General features: G+C 44.8%; 1 long non-coding RNA gene across 1 annotated transcript; it reads right to left on the reverse strand.

Moving 5' to 3' along the window:
* Positions 1-6317: 6317 nt before the first annotated feature.
* Positions 6318-15160, reverse strand: LOC132013165 (uncharacterized). The gene is made up of 3 exons (XR_009402900.1): positions 14993-15160; positions 13800-14072; positions 6318-6398 (listed from the first exon to the last, which is right to left on the reverse strand). It is a non-coding gene; the product is annotated as an uncharacterized LOC132013165 (long non-coding RNA).
* Between the last annotated feature and the right edge of the window lie 5700 nt (positions 15161-20860).

A 20860-nucleotide genomic window follows, 5' to 3' on the forward strand; every position in this document is an offset into this window, starting at 1 on the left:
TGAGAATAGTTTGTCTGTTACAGACAGTAGAAGCTAAGATGCGTAAATGGGGTGGGGGTGTGGATGGGGAGTCGACTCCAAACTGGGAGCGTTCTTGGCCAGCTCTCTGATACCAGATACGTGTTTGTAAATAATTACTTTCTACTTCAGTTTTCTCTAGAAACAGTAATACTATTGTGTTTTAGCAGCTGATTCACTAGATTACCTTTCATGACCTTTCTCAGATATACTATGCAAGGTTCAGATCTAACACCCAGAAAGATTTTACCAATTTAGCACGGGAAAGGATGAGAAACCACTTCTCACCCATCAGAGTGGCTGTGATTTTAAAATAATAATAATAATAATAATACCATACAGCAAGTACAGGGGACCAGCCTCAGAAAGTAAAACCCTCATACTTTGCTGGTTGGGAATTACCACCAATTTGGAAGCTGTCAGTATCCTTAAAAGTTCAACACAAATTGGGATGCCTGCGTGGCTCAGTCTGTTGAGCTTCTGCTGTGATCCCAGGATCCTGGGATCCAGTCCCCGCACATCGCACATGAGGCTCCTTGCTCAGCGGGGAACCTGCTTCTCCTTCTGCCTCCCATGCCCCCTATTTGTGCTCTCTCTCTCTGACAAATAAATAAATAAAATCTTTTTTAAAAGTTAAATACAAATTGATCATGTAACTGAGCAATTCTGATCCTAGGTATTCACCCAAAGAGAAATGAAAACATGTTCACACAAAAACTTGCATGTGAATGTTTATCGCAGCATTATTCATAATGGCTCAAAGGTGGAAACAATTCGAATGTGCATCAACCAATGAATGGATGAACTAAATGTGATGACAGCCCATGCAATATTACTCACCAATAAAAAGGAAGTCTTGATATATATTACAGCATGGCATGGATAAACCTTAAAAACAGGCTAAGTCAGAGACCAGTCACAAAAGATGATATATGACTCCATTTAGATGAAATGTCTAGAACAGGGAAATCTATAGGAAATAAAAAGTACATTAGTGGCTGCTTGGAACTGGGGAGTAAGGGAAGGAGAGATATAGAGGGAGTGGAAGCTAAAGAACCCAGGGGTTTGTTTTTGTTCTTTAGGAGGATGAAAATGTTTTCTTTTTTTCCTAAAGATTTTATTTGTTTGTTTGTTTGTTTACTTGAGACAGAGAACACCAGCAGTGGGGGAAGGGCAGAGGGAGAAGCAGAATCCCCCCCTGAGCAGGAAGCCCAAAGGGGTACTTGATCCCAGGACCCTGAGATCCTGACCTGAGCCAAGAGAGCTTAACCGACTGAGCCACCCATTCATCCTGAGAATGTGTGAATGTGACTCTGATGAATATACTAAAAACCACTGAATTGTCCACTTTAAATGAGTGAATTGTGTGGTATGTGAATTTAATCTTAATAAAGCTAATACATAAGTAAGGCAACGTACTGGGTAAGGTCGGAAGCAAATTTCCATCAACCCATCTCTGAAATCACTTTGAACAAGCCCTCTGAACGCAAGCCGACGGAGCTGCTCGCAGCTAGTTAAGGTAAGCGGGTAAGCCGGGTTTGGAGGTGCGGGCTTTCTCCCTCCTGGCGCTCTTGCTTGCGGCCGCTGCACTCAGGCCCCCGGGACCGCCCCTTTGCAGGAGCAGGAGATCAAGGCCAAGACCACGTGCGGCACACAGAATCTAACCCGAGCGCGCTGCGTTCTTTCCCGAACCTGTAGCTGCCAACCCCCCGTCCGCGGAGGTCAGTGGGATGCCTGGCCCTCATGGCGCGGGCAGCGCTCCTAAACTGGAGGGTCCCTAAGCTGTCGCAAGGAGGCTATCTGATGACGGTCTTTCTTCCTTCTCTCTTCCGCAACAAAGGATAACTGACCTGCCCGGTGTCCTGGCAAGAGCTGAGTCTCCCTAAACACGCTTTCCCCCTATTGTGTGCGGACGCTCTGAGAAGCAGAGGAGTGGCGGGACCCACTGGAGGGACGCTGGGGACAGGGAGGCCCCGGGCGCCGGGATCCCGCTGGCCCTCTCCCCGGGCGGACAGCGCGTCGCCCGCCGGTCTGGGCGGGGCGGGGGAGGGGGCGGTGGGTGGAGGAGGGGAGCTGTAATTGCGCCGCAGTCCTGGTTCCCACGCTCCTATTGTTGGCGACTTTGTTTCCAATTCCCATCACGTGTGCTAATTAGTTAGAGCTGCTGGCTGGCTGGGAGGCGTGTGGCTGGCCTAAGAGCAGAAAGATCACTTCCTGTAGGGAGCCGGGCAGGCTGAATAGTACTGGGGTTCTTTCTCTCTCCCTCTCATACGGGCCTCCTTCTCTGCGGCCCAGGAGGGTGGGAGTGAGAAGGCAAGGGGAAGAAATGCCGATTGTGGAGCAAATGCCACTGAATTGCAATAGCAACCAAGAAGGGGAGGGGGGAAACTAAGGGTGGACGAAGCAGGATTAAAGGAGAAATTCTCATTAGACTTTTAACCTGATTAAGAAATGCTTTACAAAATTACTTTCGCAGTTTTGTTCGGGGATGCTTTTCCAGAATGGGATAATAGACGAAAGGCATTTCAGTGTGTTCATTAAAAAAGAGAAAAGTAAAAATAATAATAATAATAAAAGAAAGAAAGAAAAATTTTCCACACCGAATAAAACCAGCACATGCATCAGTGTACGATAGGAAAGAAGGGTGAAATACAGTTGAGTCATGACTTTGGACTGGTGACCTGTCTTTCGACTCAAACTTTTGAGGTTTTTGCTCTTTGGAAGTAAGCTCTTAGAAGGGGTGCAGGGACGTGTTGGAGACCTCTGACAGAGGACATTAGTACACTGGACAAAATACATGGTCTCTATTAAAAGGAAAGTTCTTTCTATGTTTCTTGGCTTTTCATGGGGTCACAAGATTTAGTAATGCTTTGCTTCTCACAGGGAAGTCTCCACTTTGAAAACACAATATTATCCATACTTCCTCCCTATAAATGAGAGGAAGGCTGGCTTTTATAAGGACTCACTGTAAAACCTTATATGCTGCAGCAACAAAGAGAAGGTTCTGCCGTTTCCTTGGAAAGCAGCGGTGTGGCAGAGGAATAAGATCAAGGTGACTTCACTTCACATGCATTCAGTAAGGACATTTTTCAGCATTTCATATGTGCCAGGCACTGGGCTAGGGCTGGAGATGGAGAGATGAAACATCTGGAACCTGTGTTTAAGTCACTCACAAATCTAGTTGAGGAGACAGATAAGTACGTAAACCAGTAATTAAGGATGACTCAAAAGTGGACGTCTGTATTAGGGACTGTGAGGGCTAGAGGAGTGGCACAGGATCCAACTTGGGGAATTTGGGAAGACTTCCTAGAGAAAGGATGACTCATCTGACACTTAAATGGCACATAACACATGGCCAAGAGAGGAAGGCAGAAGAGGGCACTCCAAAAAAGGGGTAAAGTCATGTACAAAAGGCCTGGGGGTCTTCACAGAGTATGATGCAGCACCGGGCTGGAGGGGTAGGCATGGAGGAGCTGGAGGGGTAGGGGTCATGAAAAATCTGCTTGAGAACTTTGGACGTCACCCTAAACACCATGAAAGATTTTAAGCAAAAGAATAAGATCGTCAGATTTGTCCTTTAGGAAGATAACTTGGGCAGTAGTTTGGATATGGACTGAAGGAGTCCAGCTAGAAGCATGGAGAAGAGGTAGGGGAATAATCCAGTAAGAGATTGAAAAGAGGAATGGGATAGAGATGGGTAATGTTCAAGAGATATTTAGAAGGTGGAACTGGCAGACGAGCTAGAGACCAGTGTTACTTTGCCATAAGCAACTGGGAAGTGTCCGGACAACTCCAGGTGTCTATCTTGTACACCTGGATGAATGCTGGTGGGATTTCCCCGGGATAGGCAACTTGGAGGACAAAGAACAGGCTCGAAGTGGAATGAGGTGATGAGTTTGGCTTTGGCCATGTTGTGTGAGAAGCGACTGTGGGGTATCAAGTAGTAACATCTGAGAGGCGGATGACTGTACACCTCCGGAGCTTGAAGGGAAGAGGCTGGAGCTGGGGTGGACGATGGAGTGATACAGGGGAGGAAGGCAGTGTGCTTTGCTTCTCACTCAGGGAGGGCACACTCACTGACAGTTTCCTCTGCAGGTAGCTTCTAGATACTGTTCCAAAAGGGACTTTAGGGGACTGTATGATCCCACTTATATGAGGTATCTAAAGTATCAAATTCATAGAAACAGAAAATAGACTGTGGTTGCTGGAGATTAGTAGGGGGTGAGAGGGAGGGAGAAAAGGGGAATTGTCTTTTAGTGAGTATTGAGTTTCAGATTTGCAGGATGAAAAGTTCTAGAGATCTGTTTCATAACGATATGAATATACTCACCATGACTGAACAGTATGCTTAAGAATGAATAAGGTGATACAGTTTACTGTGTTTTTTAATCACAATAATGTTTTTAAAGGGACCCAGGAGGAAAGGAGATAGCAACCCTATCAGCTTCCTTTAAACAGCACTAGGATAAAATCCTTTTACCTTCTGCTAGTGCACTCTCTCCCATTGATGGTGGGAAGGTTAAGTTGGAACAGACATTGCAGAATAGACAATATCAATCAAGAGCCTTAAAAATGCTTATGCCCTATGACCTATGTATTCTACTGCCTGAAATCATTTATAAATAAGAAACCAAAAATACTGAAAGAAAATGTGAAATATTAGATATAATTTTTAAATGAAGTATTCAATAATAGGAAAACAAACAGCGAAATACCATACAACTGTTATAAATTTTTACAAAGAATTTACATCCACGTGGGAAATATTTATGAAGGTAAAATGAAACAAAGTTCAGGACATAAAATTGTATTTGTACTTTGATCGCAACTATATCAAACACAATCTGTACACAGAATAAAAGCCTGGAGGAAAATATACTTAAAATGTATATAGTTAGCTATTTCTGGTTGGGACCATTGGTGATTTTTTTTTCCCCATATACTTTTCTATATTTTCCAAAGGTCCATATTAAGCATATATTCTTTAATAATGGGAAAGTAACCTATATAAATTCCATCTCCTTAATTTTTCTGCCAAATTTTCTGATTCCTTCGACTTTAAGAGAGGTGATTTGTATTTAGTTCAAAGCTGCAATAGATTATTACATAACTGATTATAAATGTGTCAAAAGCCCAGGGGAAGGAGAAATAAACATTCAGCGAAAATTTAGAAAGACTTTGAAAACTCCTCCATTTGAATATCCTTTGCTTTTGCTGCTCTTGTGTGGGAAAGAGGAAGCAGGGGATCTTAGCGTCAGGAAGTGATGTCGAACATTTTAGCTGATTATGAGTGCTAGAAAGGCAAATTAAACCCTTCCCTTTAATTGGCTGTAATCGGTTAAACAAGGTAATAGACCACCTGTGGCTAAGATGGGGCCAAGTCCTGAGGAGCCCTTGAGACCACAGCTTTGGCACTGAGCTGCCCTAAGGTCAGCTGGGATGGGCTTTTGATTCCATATCAAGTTTCTCAGACGACGCCACAAAGAAACATTCAATCAAAACCTAAGTGTATGATTCGGTTTAGAATATTTTTATAAAAGGAAGAAAAGTATGCAATTAAAAATTATTGAAGAATTTATTTTAAAAAATAATCAACAACCAAGCAAGCAACCAAGCAACCAAGCAAGGGCTTCTCTCAGCATTTCACGTACAATTGACTTATTAACAAGCCTGTGGGGTAGATTCTGTTGGTATCATCATAATCATCCCCAGTTTGCAGACAAGGAAACTGAAGCACAGAGGAAGAAAGATTGGGTCACACAGTTTGTAGTGGTGTAGCTGGGACTTGAACCCAGAAAGACTGACTTCATCATCTACATTCCTAACCACTATACTGTGTTACTTCTCAAGATCTCCCTCAAGATCATATGCTGTGCTAGTTACCTGTGAGTCGATCTAGACCAAAGAAACAGAAAAGGCTTGTTTCAGATTTCTCAGAAAGAGAAGCCAATTTCCCTCCCATCCCGTTTGGACCAAAAAAAACCATCACTGGGCGTGGCCATCTGTTGATGTGATAGGAAGTCAATCCTGTGAATGGCAGAGTGGAAAGGCAAGGAATGTTGGGCTGCCGAACTCACCCTACAGCAGGTCCCAACCTTAAGTTTTCTGTCCAGAGAATACATTTCTTTTGTTTTTGCCAGCGTAAGGAAGGGTGTCAATTTTCTGTGTTGGAAATCATCCCCAATGATCTATTTTGCACATTCAAACAATCATCATGTCCACTCTGTTCTCCTTCCTCAATATTTTAAAACCCACATACTCCACCCCCCGCCTCCAATCCCCATATCTCACAGTGATTCTGTTCAGGCCACCACTGAGGTCTCATCTGAATTACTGCAAAGCCTTCTTTCACCAAAATCCCTTGGTTCATCTGAATAGGCCTGAAGACAAAGTCAGAAAAAGAATGTGAAAGATTGAGGCTAGGGCAGGCACAGTAAGAATTTCCCCCATCTGGTCATAGGGGGAGCTTTGAAGTCTGCCATGCCTCAGCCCAACCCAAAAGGCATAAGAGGAAGCTACCTTCCATTCTTGGCCCCTTTGATCTTGTGGGCCTTGTGCTGTGTGGATGTTGAGACCACCTACCTGTGGTCATATCCTTATCTGTGGTATATCCTGTCCATGGTTTGCCAGCTGCCTTGGCAGTAACCCCGAATGGCACAACCTCAGCTAGTCCAAGTTGTGGTTCTTGCCTGCCTTTGGACCGGGACCAGCTGTTATGGTCAGTTCACTTGGATATTCAGTCATACACACTGGGGCCACCAAGCCAGGTAACGTGGTTATTTCTGTCCATCCTAATTTCACTTCAACTCTACACATGATTGTTGAGTGCCTTCTTCATGCTGGGCACATGCTAGGTCTTAAAAGGGCAGAGATGGAGAATGTCCTGCTTTTTTGTACCTTACTATTTGACACACAGTGGTGCTCAAAAATATTTAAGCGAATCAAAGAAATATAAAATGGTGAGTATGTTTTAGTCTGCACTCCAGCAGCTCACAATCAGTTGAAGAGATAAAACCAGGGGTGCCTGGGTGGCTCAGTTGGTTAAGCAGCTGCCTTCAGCTCAGGTCATAATCCTAGGGTTCTGGCATCAAGCCCCAAACCAGGCTCCTTGCTCAGTGGGGAGCCTGCTTCTCCCTCTCCCTCCGCCTGCTACCCTGCCTGCTTGTGCTGTCTCACTCTCTCTGTCAAGTAGATAAATAAAATCTTGAAAAAAAAAATAACAACAACAAGAAGAGATAAACCCAAAGTCAGGCTACCACAAAGCTCACTGGTATATAAAATGCAAAAATAAAAACAACAACGTCTATCAAGACTCAGCCAATGTTCCAAGAGCTGACACATATTCACTTATTTAATCTGCACAGCAACTTTTGACATAGGCACTCATGTTATCGACCCTTTACATAGGACGAAACAGAAACTCAAGACAGGTCAGGAAAGTTGACCAGAATCACATAGCTGGTAACATGAAGAAGACGAATTGGAGAATAGGAAAGGGAAATACCTATTTAGTTGGGAATCTGAAAAAGCAGCCATGGAAAAATGAGTTTTGATCTAGATCTTCGGGATGAGTAGGTCTTCAACATACTGGTGAGGGTGCTTGTGTGTATATTCTAGATTACAGAATAGCATGAGTAAAGACTTAGAAGGGGAGATTACAGGGTATATTCCAAGAACAACAAATAATCCCACATGGCTGAGTGTAGGGGTGCAAAGGAGGCGGCTGTGGTGAGAAGTCAAATGGGCTAGATCGTTGGTCACTCAATCGTGGAGGGTCTCTAGAGGCACAGCAAGCTTTCAGTCCTTCCTGTTTCAGTCCCTCATTTCTTCAGGAATCTCCCAGCCCCTCTTCAACCCAAGTACTTCAGGTGATGTTTATCCAATACCCATGTGCAGGGTAGTCCCTAATTTACTTAAGCCAACCAACACTTTCCATTCCTCTGGCCACAAAGATGGGGTCCAGGTTGGGCCAGAGACCTACACCTATCCAATCAAGCAAATCTCAGGATTCTTGCCCAGTGTCCTGAGACAGCATTCTCTCCCTTTGAAAGTAGTCTGGGAAGTTTGCAGTCCTCCAAGCTGTTGGCTTCTTCCTGCAAGCCCAGGACTAGCCCATGCCACTACAGAATGAAGCCGGCACCAGCACAGGAAGCACGGTAGGCAGACACAAAGAAACTCAGTCCTGAATCATATCACTGAGCCTCGGGATTAAACCATCCCATAGCCAGTCCTTCCATCTCTGGACCTTCCCATGACATGAACCTAAAAAAGTAAATTTTTTTTAAAAGATTTTATTTATTTGACAGACAGAGATCACAAGTAGGCAAGGAGGCAGGCAGAGAAAGAGGAGGAAGCAAGCTCCCCGCCGAGCAGAGAGCCCGATGTGGGTCTCGATCCCAGGACCCTGGGATCATGACCTGAGCCGAAGGCAGAGGCTTTAACCCACTGAGCCACCCAGGTGCCCCAAAAGTGAATTTTTTATTTAAGCAGCTTGAGTCCAGCTTTTTATTATTTGCAATAGAAAGAGGGCTAACTCATAAAGTCTTCCTGTTAGGTCATGTGGTTTTCCAGTATTATTCTGAGAAGTGGTATAGAAAGGTCACATTGTGGCCATCTGGAGGGGACAGTGGTTAGGGAGTCTCGAGGAAGAGGGATGGCTAGCGGCCCAGTGAGACTTCATGGAGACTTTCAGCACTGACAGTGGACACAGGGGAAGATGTGAAAGAAGAGGCATTTATGCAAAGTTTATTTAAAATAGGCTAGGGGTTGAAATCATCATTTGTTCTATTTCATTCTACAGCAATGGACACTTGTGTTGGAAAAATAACTCTTCAGCTCATCGGGGTGCCAAAGTCTGTGTATTCCTCTCTTCCCTACAGAAAGAAGACGAAGGAAAAAGGAGACTTCCTAGTTATTGTTCCATTATCCAATTTAAGTATTGACTTTGTACCATTCATTCCTTCATCATATTCTGTGCTAACTAGCTCACCATGTCCGGCGCTTCCATCCTTCATAAATGTGCAGCCTGATATCACCTCCCTCGTAATCATCAAGTAGCCCAGTTCCGTGTACTTCGCTCCTTTCTATCTCCCTTCGTATGTCAGAACTTGGAACTCCTCTGCCTAGCAGAGGCCATATGCACAGTTCCCTCCATTGCATTTCACAGCTCTCAGTGGCCACGGCCCCGCTGTGTATAGGCTGCTGGATGTGTGCCATCTCGGCAGGGAGGGGGCCCCGGGAATATGCAGTGCAGCCCTGCACCTCCAACACAAGGCTTGAAGGGGGTTCTCTCCTGCCACTTCCAGCGCTGCCCCTTGGTGTGATGTAGGACAAGCTACTGACGCTTCTGAGTCTGGGGATGGTCCGCTGTCGTACTCTCAGCTACCAAACTCTCTTCCGTTTATCCCTTCCCGTCTATTCTCTGCGGAGGAAGAGGGAAGATAGGAGTGAATCAAGGACTCGTCCCTGGGCTGAGCATCGATGGGCAAGGGCTCACTCTCTAAAGAGTACTGATGTTTAAACTGCAAATCTCTCAGGGCCAGACACTCAGGACAGGTCCCAGGCCCCTGAAGCAGAGCTGTTCTGCTCTGATGACGTGAAAGAAGCCAGGCCTGCACCAGGCTTAAAAGGAGTCTCCTCTTCCTCTCCTTGGCTTATCTCCCATTTTCTTGGACCGTTCTCTCCTGGGACTCAGAGCAGGAAAACAGGGAGCCGAGAATTAAATGTAGCTTGCTGGCAAGCACTGAGAAAGCGCGTTGGCCTACTCGTCTCACTGCTGCTTCTGCCTGGTCACAAGGAGCCCTCCAAGCAGTCCAGCCTGTCTCCCAGGGGGACACACTGGTATTTGGTGGCAAAAGCCTTGTGCTCACAAAGGCTGTGAATTAGCCCTCGTTTGGCTTCAGCATAGACATAGCTAAGAACAGAGAGAGGACAGTTTTGAGAGTCTAGCTGCTTTCAACCTTTTGCTACCTCAACAGAACTACCCAGAGTTAAGAAGAGCACCATCTTCGGGGCGCCTGGGTGGCTCAGCTGGTTGAGCAACTGCCTTCGGCTCAGGTCACGGTCCTGGAGTCCCGGGGTCGAGTCCCGCATCGGGCTCCCAGCTCCATGGGGAGTCTGCTTCTCCCTCTGACCTTCTCGCCTCTCATGTTCTCTCTCACTGTCTCTCTCTCAAATAAATAAATAAAAATTAAAAAAAAAAAAAAAAGAAGAGCACCATCTTCTAGGGTTATTATTATAATTAAATGAGATGGCACCAGAGGAAATATTTTGAACTCTCCAAAAATGTAAGGCCATCATCTTAAATTCTAAACTCTTTCCATTCAAGTTTGCTCCTTTGTTAACTGTTTAAAGCTAGAAGTGAAGCTTTGAGGGATGGCGAAATAAAAAATGTGTGGGAAAAAAGGGCAAACCAGGACCGTAGCCACGGGAAAGGGAAAACGTCCCTTTAACTTTATAATTAACCGTTCAGCACTGAAATGCTCTATAAAGTTAAAACAGTGTTAAAACTCTTCTGGGTCTTATTAGTGATTTTCTAAATCTGCAGAAAGCAGAAAGATTCTTTTGGTGTGTTCTCCCATTGACATAGTAGAACTGTTTTACCCTAACATCATACAACTAACTGTTCCAGTTCAGAATCTGTGTAGGGACATCATTTCTAGCAGCAAACGGGCCTCTCCTGCATCATACCGACTCTACCCTGCCTACCCTGCTGTTCACATCTGTTTTGTTGAGTACACTTGCTAACCCGCGTGCAGTACACAAGTAGAAACTGTGGCCCTGACCCCCGGGGGCTTTTCCTTCAGGCAGCTGTCATTGATCTTAAGAGACACAAAGACACAGAAATCTCAGCCAGTCTCCTAGATATAGGGCAAACATCATGTCTCCACCAACATAAACAACTAAACATGTTGAGGTTTTATGTAAAGTCTAAACTTCTGAAAGCACAGCCCGCATCTTTGGGGGAAAAGGAACCCCAGCAGGAATGGAAATTCTGTCAATGAAATCCCAGCAGTTGTTCTGGCTTCAAGGCAGTCAATGAATAGGCGCCTAGAGGTCCTTAGAGCCAGACAGAAAAACCAGCTGGATAACCGTACAGCCAAGAGATCTCTTTGGGATTTCTCCAAAGCCTCATCATTGTCTTGACCTCGGTGCTATGCACCCCACTTTCCTTCCCAAGGGGTCCCTTGGTGAATGCTGTGCCATCAAAGGGCGGAGTCTTTCTCTTGTCTTCTGTGCCTCTAGGTGGAGGTCTCCAGGGGATTCCATGCTAGAATGCACACCAGAGCCTGAAGGAAAGGGGCAGAGCACATGTTCACCCCTTTCCCTGGCCACCAGCGCCATCCGGCCCCCTGCCTTCCGCGTGGCAGCAGCGCACGCACAAAGCTGGGGACCAATTTGCTGACGCCATCTCTGAGGAGACTCACAGTACCAGAGGACAGTGGACTTGCTGGCTCTTGTCAACTGTCCTGCACCACATACAGAAAAAACTTCAAGTCACAGGCCTCCTGGGAAGGGGTCCGCTCCAGCATGTCCCTTGTCATTTGCTTGTCCCACTACTACGTTCTAAGCATCTACAGTATGCCAGACCCTTCTGGGCTCTAGACATCTATGGGTGATTACAAACACCTCATGCTTGGCCCGGTCCCACAGCCACCTGGAGAGGCCCTGTCCCCCTTGAGGTCAAGCGTCCTCACCAGTGAGGGGTCCATTTCCTCGTTCCTGAACCATAAGGGCAAGTCTCACTTGAGAACACTAACATCTAACAGTAAAACCATTCATTTTTCTCAGCACAAGGCTCTCTAATAACATACTGCGGAGAGTACTTTTCCATTTAGCGGGACTCCAGGCCTGCCCTTCCTTGCACGGAGGTGCGAGAGGCTCCTTCCTGCTCGCCTGAGGCCAAGCGTTGCCTCTAACTCACCGAGAAAATGGCACTCCAATGAAATCCTTTGGATTCAGATTATCTAAAAGGGAGCCGAGAGTAGTTAGCGGTTGGGGTGGGGTGACTTCTGTCAGCATTTTAACACAGAGTGGAAAGATACGGACAGTTTCTGGGCCGGATTCAAAAAAACATCCCTTGATTAAATTTGCATTTCCCACATAAGCAATTGTAATCACCCCCAACTAAATTATAGTAAATTCCATTCTGTCACAGGATCTGAATCAATGAGTTTTGCCGAATTTCTGTTTTGTGGGGGTGGGGGGAGGGGACATTGGCGGTGGGGGGGCTCACTAAGGCTGAGAGACCTGAGGGGGTCACCTCTTTCCACACCAGTTCACCATAGAACTCACTCAGTCCAAAGCTACCCGGGGCCATGGTTTCCAAATTAATGGCCAAAGCCACAGAACTTCATAGGTTCACCAGCACTTTTTTTTTTTTTAAAGAACAAGAATAGAGTGGACGATACCAGAGCGCTAAGTATTGTAAGTATAGTAAGCCAAGTATTGTTTTGTGAAACTTCTGTTTTAGGTAAGAGGGTAGGTAGGTGATTCATGATTATTGTGGTCTGGGTCACAAAGCAGAATGCATTTCTACTCAGAATCTGGTCAGAGGGGACAGAGGATGGGCAAAGTGTTGCCCATCACGATTTTTGAATTAAGATATCATCGGCATATAACCTCATCTTAGTCTCAGGTGCACAACATAATGATTCAGTATTTGCATGCAATGCCTAATGATCCCCACAATAAGGAGAGCTAACATCCATCAGCATGAAGAGTTACAGAGTTTTTTGGCTTATGATGAGAAGTTTCAAGATTTACTATCTTAGCAATGTTTCCAGTATACAGTAGAGTGTTTTTAACTATAGTCACCTTGCTGGGCATCATATCCCCAGACTTGCTTGTTTTATAATTGGATGTTTGTACTTTTTAACCCCGTTGGCCTACTCTCCCCTAACCTCTCATCTCTGGAAACCACCCATCTGTTTGTTCTCTGGATCTGTATCTCTTTACCATGGAGGCCTCCCTTTCCCACTTGGCTATTTTTAAAAAGATTTCATTTATTTATTTGACACAGAGAGAGAGAGAAAGAGAGAGCACATAAGCAGGGAGAGCAGCAGGCAGAGGGAGAGGGAGAAGCAGGCTCCCCCCTGAGCAAGGAGCCCAACGTGGGACTGAATCATGACCTCAGCCGAAGGCAGCCGCTTCACTGACTGAGCCACTCAGGCGTCCCTCCACTTCACTATTTTTAAATGTGAGAGGTTTTAAAAGGAGCCTCTCGCACCTTATGTTTTTAATTTTTTTTTTTCAGTGTGGCCCAATAAACAGTGTGCTTCGCTTTTCATTCTCTTACATTCAGATTCCCCAAAACTGCCAAACAGTCTCTTCCTACCCGGGCAGGATTTTACCTGCCCCGAAGAGGCGATTTCAGATACCATAATTTGAAGAACTTAACAAACTTATTGCACACACGCACACACACACAAACACACACACTTTTTTTTTTCTTTTTCTGGTCAAGGTAGCAAATGGTAGAATGTTTTTAGGATTTGGCCTGAGATTCATGAGAGTCCCAGGCACGGTGGTGCCCACTATTTTCAGGCTTCTAGAATGCTGCATATTTGCAAAAGCCCTCTGTGGCTGTAGCCGGACTGACCATTCGGGCTCCAGCGTGTGCCGAGGCTGAAACAGACCCACTTGCAGTAACTTGGCTGCAGGCAATGGGTTAATCCTCCTGGGCTGACGCCTGACATCCTGCAAACCACACACTGCCCCTCACAGCTGTCTGAGCATTTCATGAGCCTGACAAGAAGCATTTACGTCTGACTAAAGCTCACCTGTTGCAATGTGACTCCCCTTCATTCATTCACTCTGTCGCAAGGTTACCAGAGAGTTTTGAAGCCCCCACGGGGGGCTCACCGTTGCACGGGGCTCTCCGGAAGCCGGGGTGCCGGGGCTCACAGCCCCCACAGAGACGTCACACTCATAAATCTCAAGGCCAGGCTGTCACTTGCGTGATGAAGGCAACGGAACTTTTGGTGCACAGGAAAGGGACGAAACGGGTTGGCCTCAGGAGGTCTTTCTGGGCTCACGGTGACGCTGGTTATGACCTGTTGGAGATGGAGATGGAGAATAGTTGGGTAACTTTCTCTAAACTTCTCTTTGAGTCTGGTTCAATATTCTAAATTAATTTTTCTTTTTATATCCAACGTTTAGCCCTTCCGTCAACTCCATTACTGAAATCTGTTTATTCTCCATCTCTCCCTCTACAAGGAGATAACCTCTCTGAAAGGAGGGACTTGATCTATTTTGTTCCCTTGCTTTTCAACGTTTGGTACAGTACCTGGCAGTCAATACTTGTTCAATAAATATATGTGGCCCATTTTCCTGGGGCTTCATTAAGCACTAATGTCTAAATTGCATTTCTGAAACAAAATAAAATATAAAATACAATACAATAAAATGGGGTGCCTGGGTGGCTCAGTGGGTTGAGCCTCAGCCTTCGGTTTGGGTCATGATCTCAGGGTTCTGGACTGGAGCTCCTCATCAGGCTCTCCGCTCAGCAGGGAGCCTGTTTCCCCCCTCTCTCTGCCTGCTTCTCTGCCTGCTTGTGGTCTCTCTCTCTTTCTGTCAAATAAATAAATGAAATCTTTAAAAATAAAATAAAATAAAATGAGTTCCTCTTACAAATAACAAAACAGATAGCTCACTCTTTCCCACCATTGCAATATCTCTATCCCCACCAACTCTCTCCTGCTCATTTCTGAGCATTCCCGAAACTGTCTTTAATGCACTCAGGAATAAATTGCTGTAGGTATGGCCACCAATTAGAGACCTCAAAAAGCCGAGGGGAGGGTCTGCATTCTCTGATGCCCTCCATGCATCAGGGCCATGGCTGTGAGCCATGAAGGGGAAGGAACACCTCCTCTTCCCCTTGTGCAACCTGTATTATGTATACATCAAGGCAATGTAACTTTGTGCCCTATATTTGGAGGATTTGTACAAAAAAAATACTTCCATATTTACTTACAACATCTTATCTCCCCTGGATTCAGACATGAGTCCATGAAGAGCTCACCCAAAGGCACGGGGCAGTATTCAGTATCTCTTCTCCTGCAGAGCTTTGAAACTTTGATATTGGGCTGAACTTGGAAGCCCAACTCTTGTTCAGGGTGACAGATTCCCAGGAGACTATTCATGCCCCCTACAGAAGAAACCACTTGGTTAGCCCATCAGCCATTACTAGACACACCTAGACTCTAGTAACCACGCTCAACCTTGAGCTTGAGAGACACCACTAAATCTCTTCTTTAAAATAGAAACTCAGGCAGGCATAGAAACTTACCATGAGCCTGACCAGACCTGCATATATGTCGTTCATATTTTTTATAATATTTGGAGCTTGTGTGTGGCCAGGAAGCTTGGCCAGGAAGCCACAAACCCACATGACATGACCAGCGGCTGGAGCCTGTGAGAGGACACTTAGCTTCTCTCTCACCCGTGGACATTCTGCCAGTTGAGCTATTGCAAAGGCAGCTTTGAGAGTGAGTAGGGACCTAACAGAAGACACCATCAATCCTACCCATGTAGCTGCTGTGACCAGACCCACTGCTGGTCCTCAGATCAGGACCATTCACTCAACAGTGTCCCAACAGCATGCCAGGCAATTTGCTTAGGACACTTAGAATTAAACTTTAATTACCTAGTATTTTGTGTTTCATGCATAATAGAAATCCATTTGTAACAGAGGCAAATTTTAGCTATTTTTTGATGGCTTATTCAACAATCAACCAGTAATTATTGACTGCTTACTACGGTCTAGAGTCACTTCTAGTCACGGTCCTAAACAAATGATCCAAGGTCACAGTCTTGTGTAGCTTACTCTAAACAAGAGTACCCTGTAAGTAAGAGAACAGAAAAATAACAAGGGAATTTCCGATAATCATAAGTTCATTAAAAAAGTAAACAGGACAATATGGCGTAAAAGGTGATTGGGATTAGCTGCTGCAGGCCATGTACATCCTCCTTTTCTGCCTTGCATTTTCTAGTATGCAGGCTGGGGAGATAAAAATGCTTATGTCACCAACACCCCTTCTTGCTGGGGCTTGTGTGACCCAAGTCCATGACACCAGGTTGAACATTCTGAGGAGGCCTTCCCTGTCCAATAAAATGCAGAGCCATGTAAGAAAAGATTTTGATCCTTTGGACTCTCCCTTCTCCTCGTTTGGGACACAGATGGAATGCCCAGAGGGGTAGCAGCTGTCTTATGACCTTGAAGTGAAATCACAAGGAAGAAAGTCAAAATGTTCAGGGTGGCAGAGTAGAAAGTGAGAAAGAGACAGAGTCCCTGATGACATCATTGAGGCCTGACCTAACTACCTTGGATATCTTAATACGTTAGACAAAAGTATATTGGCTTAGGCCTTTACCAGGTTTATTCTTATTTGTAGCCAGAACTTTTCTAACTAAGAGAGGGACATGAATTGTGGGTGGAAGGATATTTTAAACAAGGTGCTCATGGAAATCTTCTCTGAGAAGATGATATTCTAGTTGGGATCTGAATGATAAGAAAGAGAGTCATATGAAGAGCTGGGAGAAAGAAATCCATTCAGAAGGAATAGCAAGTGCAAAGGTCCTGAGACAGAAATGAGTCTATTGCATTCAAGAACCAAATTTCAATGTGTCTGAGGTATCACAACAAGGGAGGCTGTGGCAATACTGGAGGTCTTGGAGGAGGGCAGAATCTAGACCACAAAGAGCCTTGTAAGTCATGTCAAAAATCTATTTTAGGGCGCCTGGGTGGCTCAGTGGGTTAAAGCCTCTACTTTCCGCTCAGGTCATGATCCCAGGGTTCTGGGATCAAGCCCCATATCGGGCTCTCTGCTCAGCAGGGAGCCTGCTTTCCTTCCTCTCTCTCTGCCTGCCTCTCTGCCTACTTGTGATCTCTATCAAATAAATTTAAGAAAAAAAATGTATTTTAATTCCAAAGGGTTTTGAAATAGATGGCTTGATCTACATTTTGAAGGTAAAGTCTTCCATGGCACTTGATGGATCAAAGTAGGATAATAGAAAATAAGGAATTAAGGATGACTCCTAGATTTTTATCCAGAACAATGGATGGGGCCATCACTTATGTGGAGAAGAATGTGAAAGGTCTGGATGGGGAAAATGAAGGGAACACAGTGTGGAGACAATGTGCATGCTAAGTTAGAAATGCCCATTAGAATTGCAAGTGGTGATGTTGTATGGGAAGATGAATCTGTGAATCTGAAACTCCAGGGACAAGTCAGGGCTATAGTGAGAAATCCAGAACCATCCACATACAGATGGCATTTAAGTCATGACCCTGGACCTGATTTCCTGGCCAGAAAATACAGATAAATAAAGGAGTTTCAGCCTGGAATATGTCCACATTTAGATTCAAAATGGAGGCCAGCAAAGGGAAACAAGAAGGAGCATCCCGGGAACTGAAACAGAAGCCAGGAAGCTCTGAGAAAAGAGTATTTTAAGGAGAGTCATTAACTCTGTTGAATGATGCTAAGAGGTTGGGAAAGCAACACAGAGAAGAAGTTCTTGGACTTGTTCATGAGATGTACTTGGTCATGTTGCTAAGAGCAGTTTTAGAGGACAGGAGAGGCTCCTGCCTGACTTGAATGGGTTCAAGACAAGACAGGTGGAGAGAACACGAGGTACAGACCACTCTTGCATCCAGAGTAGTTCTGCCATTAAAGGAAGTGGAAAATGGTGGCAGTGGCTGCAGGGTCTTTGGGGCCATGGAGGATCTGGCAGGAGTTGTTGGTTAGAAGACAGATTCTGTCTGGACAACTAAGTAAATGCAGTGAGGTAGCAGGGTGGGGTATTTATTGAGTGCCTACTACATACTAGGCACTTTACAAATTCCAGTTTATCCTCCCAACAATTCTGTTCAGTTGCTGTTTTTCCCCCTCTTTATGGACACGAGGGAGGCACTAGAGCACATCGATTGATTACCTCAGGTCGAGTTCAACAGAATCCGAGTTCTGCTGTTCATTGGCTGCTATGTGACTTTGACCAGCTCCCGAGCTCTCTATGTCTCTGTTCAGATACAACCAGTACTTGCCTCAAATGATTGGTGTGAGGAGGAAAATTTCGTAATCCATATAAAACAGGTATACTAGCTTCACACATAGTGAGTCCTCAGTAAATACTCTTTTCAGAGATGAGAAAAGAGAGCCTCTGAGGTTAACTATCTTTATTTATTGAACAAATAAAAAATATTGAAAAAAAATGAAAAATTGAAAAAAAAAATTGAGATTCTACTTTTTGCTAAGCATCACCTGAGGCCAGGGAGTATAGCCATGGACAGGATACAAAGTGTTCTTGTCTTCAGAGAGCTTAGAGTTGATGATGATGATGATGGTGGTGGTGGTGGTGGTGGTGATAAAACCCAACAGTAGCTAACATATATTTACTACGTGCCAGGCTCTGGAGGTTTCACAGTCATGAGTAACAAAAGCAGAATCTATCTTGCTCCAATTTGTAGTTCTATTATGTCATCCTTCCCAGGGGTATCATTTTGCAAGGAGAATGAAACCCAACTCTAGTGACATAATCCTGGGTTGTGAGGACATGTTATTGAAAGGAAAACATTAGAGGTGATGACTAACCTTCCTTGCTTTCTCCACCATTTCCCCAAGATGCTATCAGAAACAGGTTCTGAGGATTGTTTTTCTCTGCATCCTGCCTTGTGTCTCCTTCCCTGTTTTTTCCCCAAGTTGTTTAACCAATGACACAAATGTGACAGGCCCCATGTTAGCTCCTTTAGGAGTATCAAAGATAAGTGCTATGGGCTGAATTGTGGCCCCTTCAAAATTCATATGGTTGAAGTCCTAATCCCCAGTATCTCAGAAAATGACTATGTTTGGAGATAGAGCCTCTAAGGAGCAAGTTAAAATGAGGACATTAGGATGGCCCTACTCCAATATGTCTGGTGTCTTCATAAAAAGAGGAGATTAGGGGGCAGGTGGGTGGCTCAGTCAGTTGTGCATCCAACTCTTGGTTTCAGCTCAGGTCATGATCTTAGGGTCATGAGATCGAGTCCCACTTCAGGCTCCACGCTCAGTGTGGAATCTACTTGAGATTCTCTCCCTCTCCCTTTGCCCTTCCCCAGGCTCATGCTCTCTCACTCTCTTGAAATAAATAAAATCTTTTAAAAAAAGAAGAAGAGATTTGGACACAGGCAGGTGCAAAGGGAAGACCATGTGAAGACACACTAAGAAGGCGGCCATTTGTAAGCCAAGGAGAGAGAAAAATCTAGCTCTGAAAAATCCAGCCCCACCAGCAGTTTGCTCTCAGACTTCTGTCCTCTGGAATTGTAAGAAAATAAATTTCTGTTGTCAGACCCACCCAGTCTGTGGCATTCGTTATAGCAGCCCTAGCACACTAATACAGTAAGTAAAACACACTTGTGGTGTGGAGGACTTGGCAGTGTTTTCAAGGTGGTCAAGTTCACACTAAGTACCATGCAATGTGGGGCAACACTGGACCAAGTGAGAAGTGCTAAGGTTAAATTTCTGGACACCAAAGACAAAGAGGCCACTTTCTTCGGCAGGATGGACCGTCAGGTGAAGATCTGAGAAAGAGGTGGACTATGAAATGGATCTAGATTGATTCTCAGGGATTTAGTGGGTATCATGTGGGACTCCAGAGCATCCTAGGGAAATGGTCCAGCATGAATCATCTTTCTTCTATCATTGGATGACTCTCTTTGTCAGCCCCGTATGTGTTCTCCTTACCAGTTTTGGTTCCAATTAGCATCCTATCATTATTATGTATTAATATGTTCATTAAGTATTAATATTGTAATATTAGTAATATATACATTATATGTCATAATTATATAATCATATTATAATATATTAATAATATAATATTAAGCATTAATATGTTCATTAAGGAGTCTAAGTATTATTTTCCCCGTTCTACAGGTGAGGATGCCGAGGTGCAGGAAGGTAAAGCAACCTGCTCAAGGCCATACAGTAAACAGTGGAGCTGGAAGCACACCCGCCAGTCCTCTGCTTGCACTGATCATATAAATGGGACCAAGCTCAGTCACAGAGCACGGTCAGTGTCAGAAGTGTCCATGAGGAATGCACAGGGGGAAAATAGAGATTCCTCTTTGGAGACATGTATGTGGAATCCAAAGGACAGAGCAATGCAGAAGGTTGAGAAGGAAAGGAAGGGGAAGGAAGTTTTTATTTTGGAGAAGAGGGAAGATTAGAAAGTGCAAGTAAAAAACAGGAGCGAGATATTGAGGATAGGAGGGAAGCAGCTAGCAAAGAAAGTTCTGGAAGGAAAGTGGAAGCCTCAAATAAAGTGCATGTGCAGTGTGGGGACTTTGGGAGGTGGTGAGGCCAGCCTTGAAAAGAAATAAGGGACACAGTTTCCTCTGAAGTGAAAGTGAAAAAGAACGAAAGAGAAGAGGTTAGAAGACTGGGTGCAAAGGATTGATGGCCTTGGCCCTGGTGCTCCCTGCCTGCCTGCCTGCATGCCTTCCTGATCCTGCCCTTTCCTGCCTGCCTTTTTTCTTTCTCTTTCTTCCTTTCCTTCTTCATTTGTAAAAAATTTCTTTTATTGCTTATTTTAATTTTAATTTTATTTGTTTTTTAAACTTTATTTCTCTTCTGCGAAGCACAAGAGAATGGGGAGGTGGGGGCGGGTGTGGGAGAGAGACCTAAGAGGAGTTGTACAGTTTGGGGAAAGGGCTGAGGGGAATTGGGAGAGAAGCTGAGGACAGGAAGAAGGGCACACAGCAGTCAAGCACCCACAGGATGTGAGACTCTGTGCCGAGGAGTCTAATGCATCTAAAAATGCATCTAAGGGGGCACCTGGGTGGCTCAGTGGGTTAAGCCACTGCCTT

Source organism: Mustela nigripes, chromosome 3 (genome assembly GCF_022355385.1).
Source record: "Mustela nigripes isolate SB6536 chromosome 3, MUSNIG.SB6536, whole genome shotgun sequence".
Lineage (NCBI taxonomy): Eukaryota > Metazoa > Chordata > Mammalia > Carnivora > Mustelidae > Mustela > Mustela nigripes.